The sequence below is a fragment of the Pinus tabuliformis genome, chromosome 8 (assembly GCF_031772625.1).
Source record: "Pinus tabuliformis cultivar Carrire ecotype Pingquan chromosome 8, CPIR1, whole genome shotgun sequence".
Classification (NCBI taxonomy): Eukaryota; Viridiplantae; Streptophyta; class Pinopsida; order Pinales; family Pinaceae; genus Pinus; species Pinus tabuliformis.
Genome location: NC_142294.1, coordinates 637,425,798 through 637,432,297, shown reverse-complemented (window position 1 = coordinate 637,432,297; position 6,500 = coordinate 637,425,798).

The window sequence follows — 6,500 nt, the reverse complement described above, 5'->3', positions numbered from 1 at the left end:
CAGCTGGGTGGTGAAGTAGTCCCAAGCGCCATTCCCAACGCATTGGTACATATTGAATTTTTTGTGTTTTCAGTCATTGAACTTATGGGACCATTTTCCAAAGTAATTCATGTGCATGGAACTGTTTTGCTGCACGAAAAATTCACAGCCACATTCGTCGATGACGTTCTGTGGATGTTTTTAAAAGTGACATCCTTTATTTATACTGCAAAGGACTACACGCAACATCATCAGAAACATTATTGCTGATTTCGAACTTCAAAACCAATATGTCCAAAAGATATTGCGATAACCGATATGTATGAAAATTATTGTGTTATATACTCTTTTTCATTTCTATGCATTTAACATGGCGAAAAATTATATCAAAGACATGATTATTGATTCCAAACTTCAAAACCAATATCCAAAATTCGTTTATAATTGGAGTAGTTGTAACTAATGATGCTAAAAATAATTAATTACCTATTTCGAGCGAATAGATACTAAAGGGAAACAAATTGTACTTTTGTGCTTATTATATGCACATACACCAGTATTTCACAATTGACGACATATATGGGAACTATATACCCACAGACTTCAAACTGATATTTCAAGAAGAGCTGGAACAAAATGCAATCTTAAAGGAGACAACAGTACTATGATGCCCAATTAATTAAGATGTGTGTTGTATATGTTTTTCCCTCGGGTATGTTATGAAAACAACATGGAATTGTGCACTAAAGTTAGCTGATCACTTGAATTTTGCATGGCAAAGATGAATCACAATAATATTGATCAATGATAATCAGATTCTTGACATTATCAACAACTATGTCCTCAAATGTGATATTCCGTGCATAGCCAGAACCATCCTGTATATTTAGAAAAATCATGAATTATGTTATAATCATGGTAGATAATGAATATTAATATCAATTACAAATTGTAATGGATTGTTGTTGCATAGTGAAAATTTCAAGAGAAAATTTGAAAATCAATAGAAATAGTTAAAAGAGTCATACACATGCTAAACCAACCTGCCAAGTCTTGATTCTAGCTCCGTTGGATGTTCCGCGAAAAGTGATGTTTTGGACAAGAATGTCATCAATTTTGGCCGCTTCTCCATTTTCTCGCAGGCTTCCAATATTGCAAAAAATAAGAAGTACAATTAAAATTGCATTCTTAATGTCTCATCTAACTGTATTGTATTTTCTGCATGATAAGGGCAAAAATACATATCTCATATGATGCCATGGCCTGGGCCACAATTTATTTTTTTGAAATTAATTGTAGATGAGCCCGACGAAATGGAAATGCAATCATCCCCTGGTATACAATATTTACAAACATAATTAGCATGTTTGTCAATTTGAAGTTTAGATAGGTAAAATTAAGGTTTGCAGTTATAGCAATGTTAAGATAGGTCTATGCTAGATGGATATATACTAAATTATTGTTAAGCTATTGGATCTATGATAAATGGGTTTATGTGAATGAACAAATTAACGCAAAGCAATGAAATTAATAGTTTCCAACCTGTCTCGATGACACAGTTGTCGATTTGGGCATTCTGAACTCTTTGTATATGAATACCATCAGTGTTTGGGCTATCCTCGGGGGCTTGTATCTGTAACCCACTTAGTTGGATCTCTGAAGAGTCCACCACTGTTGATGCAGGAGCATCTGGTCGACAGGGCACAGGCCGAGAAGTGGCAGAACAGGTTTCCGAAGAAGATTGGGAGAAGTGACAATTTCTACAGAAGGACAGCAAGACTGTCTTAGTCTTTTCATTATTATCATTTTTGCTCTTAAGGACCAGTACAGCATTTAGTGATTAGTTTAAGTGACTTGTTAATTTGTTTCTGTTACCATTGTAATAACCGGTCCTAACTATAAATGTTAAGGGCTTGGTATAGATTTTGAATTAAGATTATTAGACTAATTAGGAACAGACCATAAATTACTGTAGACATCAAACTGTTGCGAGACAGCAAGTACAGGTAAACCAAAAATAGCCAAACCATGTAACTGAAGTAACCGCCAGATAACTGTAAGCTGGAACTAACTAACAGTTACCTAACCACTGAGTTATGGTATAAAAAGCGGGGGAAAATACATGTAAAAGGTTCTGGAGTACGATATAGAAATAAGAGAAGCAACAGAGAATTATTTTTTTCCTTCATATATATTTCTTTCAGTGCATCCTAACTAGCTTACAGTCTGTGATTCAATGTCCTCAAAACATATCTTGCATCTACAGAAATTCTTGTAAATGTATCTATTTTGAATGCGAACCGTGACAGCATTCCACACGACATCCACGCACAAAATATTCTATTTCTAACTACTGATTACATCCATTCATTGAAAAGTCATTTTACAACCAAATTTCATTAAGTCGAGAGACAAGTGCACGCATACATGCAGTTCTGTTCATTATAATAATCTGCAGGTCAAACAGTGACAGGGTAACTACAAAATACAGGCGTCCCATAACCAGCGAAGCGAAGTCAAGTGAAGAACAACAGGAAGCGAGCAGTCAAGCCAGAAAGAGCCACGGCCCCCAAACCACAGGTAAGCAACCGTGCCGAGATTCAAAAAAAACAATTATTACATTTGTTGTGTGAACAAAATCTTTAACTAGACATAACATTGTCAACGGCCGAGTAAGCGAGGGTTCACAAGATTAAACAAGCACGACTGTGGAATGACCTATTGACGAAGAGCAAAGGACTGTAACAGTTATTTACATTTGCCACGAAAACCCTCTGAAGATTACAGTGTGGGTCGAACCCCTTAAATACTTGACTCATTACCAAAATACAGACACCCATGGCAAACAAATCTTGTGCAGACCAAAAGACACAGAAAGAGGAGAAATAGAAACAGAGCTACCCGAAAAGACAAGTGGTCGAATCCCCTGCAAGGCCACGGAACCGGTTACCTGCAACCACCGTGACAAACAGCGTTAGACCGCGGGCATAAACAAGCTTGTGTAAAGGTGAATAAGCCATGAGAGCCGAATAGGCAGAACAGAAGAAAAAGATAGGGCCTTACCAGTTGTAACCAGGTCCATCAACCGCTGAAAGCTCAGAGACAACCTAACCACAGAGGAGCTGTGAAGGGTTAGGCGAGCGTTCAAGTGGGGAACATAAATGTATAGCATGCAACAATTTCTTACCTGAATCGACGGAGTTGAGCGATGACTTGGAGCCAGAGACGAAGCTGCAACTGTGAGCTTCCCACCGAGACGGAGTTGAAGTGTTGAACAGAACCCATTAACAGAACCGAATGCCATAACAGAGTCACAGAAAGCGGAGTGTTACAGAGAGAGGCAGAGTTCATAAACAGAAAACAAACACCGGGACAGAGTCACAGAGGGCGAGGAGTTGCAGAGGAAACCGAGCTCATGCACAGAGCCGAACACCAACATAGCCACAGAGCCCAACAAACAGCGAAAATGACCGAAAGACCGCGAACAATCCGGAGTAAAGGCAAGTGAGATTAGGGTTTTGTCAAATCCCAAGGCGGACAGGTGGAGCGTGGAGAGGCAGAGAGGTACATGCGGGTTGATTAAATATCAACTATCCATTAATTACACAATCACAAAATATCCCATTGCAATACAATCACATAAGGTCCACGTAAGGAGCGGAGGAGAAGGCCACGTGGGCTGGGTCCCCATCAATTGGTATCAGAGCAGTTTTCTTTAGTAAGAGAAGATGGCAGAAGGACAAGTGCCAAGACGAGGACGTGGAAGAGGTGCACGAAGAGGAGCAGATGAAGGATTACGAGAACAAATTAGAGTTCTTACAACTCGCTTGGAAGCAGTAGAAGCGGGTAGACGAAGAGACCCAGAACTGGGAGACACCAGTGAAGAAGAGGTGATGACAGCTGCAGAAGGGTCTGATGAGGAAGCTCCAGAATTGAGGTTGCTGCGACAGGTTTTGATGGCCAGCAGCAAACCAAAGACAGAAATTTCAAATTATGATGGCAGTCTGTCTGCAGAAGTCCTGTTGGACTGGATAAGCGAACTGGACAAATATTTCGAAAATGAAGAAGTCAGTGAGGATAAGAGGGTTAAGTTCGCTGCCACTAAGTTGAAGGGACACGCACTATTATGGTGGGACAGTGTCCAAGCAGACAGAAAGAAGCTGAACAAGACGCCGATACGATTATGGTCTCGGATGATAGCGAAGTTGAAGGGCAGATTTCTGCCGAAAGATTACCAGGTGGAATTATATCGGCGAGTTCAGAGTCTAAGACAAAAAGGAATGACAGTTAGAGAATATACAGAAGAATTTTACAGAGTAAATTTACATGCTAGCTACACTGATGATAACCCAGAAAAGACAGCAAGGTACGTAAATGGATTAAGGATGGAAATACTAGATGAGATTAGTATTCTTTCTCCCCGGAATATTGAAGAAGCCTTTCAGAGCGCTGTTAAGGCGGAGGAAAAGATTAACAGAAAACAGAATAGCAGAAGAGGGAGAGGAAGTAGCAGAGGACGTGGACAGTCCTACGGAAGAGGTAAGAGTGCTGCAAACAGCGAAGAAAGCAGCAGTTCAAAAGCTTCAGGGACGACTGAGAAAGGAGATAGCACCAGAGGAGGACGGTCATACCAGAGAGGAAGAGGAAATGGCCGCGGAAGAGGGGCGAATGTCCAGTGCTACAGGTGCCACAAGTGGGGGCACAGAGCCTTTGAATGTCCAGAAGCTGAACAAGCTGGTCAGAGGGGAACGCTGATGGCACAGCCTGAGGAAGCTGAAGCACAACCCCGGGAAGTGGAGGACATGGCAGAAACGGGGGAAGCTTTAATTTTGAATAAAGTGTTGATAAAGCCAACCAAGGAAGTGGCTGAGACAACCCAGAGGAAGGCACTATTCCGGACAGTTTGTAAGTCGCATGGAAAGTGCTGTAAGGTAATTATAGACAGCGGAAGCACTGTCAACTTGGTAGCCACGGAAATGGTGGAAAAGTTGGGGTTGAAGCGGATGAAGCACCCCACACCTTATAAGGTGCCGTGGCTGCAGAAAGGACACCAGTTGTTGGTCGATGAACAATGTGAAGTGGAGTTTCGTATTGGCAAGTATCACGACACAGTGGTCTGTGATGTCATGCCAATGGATGTGTGTCACATACTGCTCGGAAGGCCATGGCAGTATGACAGGAAGGTGACACACGATGGCAAAACAAATTGTTATAAATTTACGAAGGATGGGGTAAAACATACTCTTGTACCCATCAAAGAGGAAGATGTGGCTGAATCCAGTGGGACAAAAGCATTATTACTTGGAGGAAAGCAGTATATAAAACAGATTGGAAAAAATGAGATTAATTTTGCAGTGGTAAGGAGAATGAAGCCAGTATTGCTGAGCGTGGAAAGGACAGAATTACCTAAGGAGATCCGGGAACTGTTAGAAGAATTCAATGAAATTGCGGCTGAGGAGTTACCTGATAAGTTACCTCCGAAGAGGAGCATCAGCCACCATATTGACTTTATACCCGGATCAAGTTTACCGAATAAAGCAGCATACAGAATGAGCCCCAAGGACAATGAGGAGGTACGCAAGCAAGTACAGGAATTGTTAGACAAGGGACTGATCAGAGAGAGTTTGAGCCCCTGTGCGGTACCTACGGTCCTTGCGCCCAAGAAGGGGGGAGAATGGCGAATGTGCACAGATTCGCGGGCCATAAACAAGATCACCATTCGATACAGGTTTCCCTTGCCTAGAATGGATGATATGATGGACTGCCTTAGTGGGGCAGCGTATTTTACCAAGATCGATCTGAAAAGTGGGTACCATTAGATCAGGATAAGAGAGGGAGATGAGTGGAAGACAGCCTTCAAGACCAACGAAGGACTGTACGAATGGCTAGTCATGCCATTTGGATTGAGTAATGCTCCAAGCACTTTTATGAGGTTGATGAACGAAATGTTAAAAGAGTTTATAGGCAAATTTGTAATAGTCTATCTGGATGATATTTTGATTTTCAGCAGGACGAGAGGAGAACACCTTCAGCATATCCGAAGGGTGTTCGAAAAGCTGCAGCAGAACAAACTGCTGGTAAATTTAAAGAAATGTACTTTCTTGCAGAAGGAGTTGATTTATCTGGGATTCGTGGTAGCAGAGAATGAGTTAAAGATGGATCCAGAAAAGATTGAAGCGATCATGAGTTGGCCGTCACCCAAGAGTTTGTTCGAGGTACGTAGTTTTCACGGTTTAGCAAGTTTTTACCGGAAGTTTATCAGGAATTTTAGTGAGATCTGCGCACCCATGTTGGAGACCATCAAGAAGGCCAGTCAACCTTTTTGCTGGACTAAGGCGGCAGAAAACAGTTTCCAACTCCTGAAGCGTAAAATAACGGAAAGGCCAATCTTGAGACTGCCCGATTTCAGCAAACCTTTTCAGGTTCGGTGTGATGCCAGCGGGACAGCTATTGGCGCTGTACTCAGTCAAGAGGACAGACCAGTGGCATTCTTTAGTGAGAAGCTGAATGAGAGTCGGCAA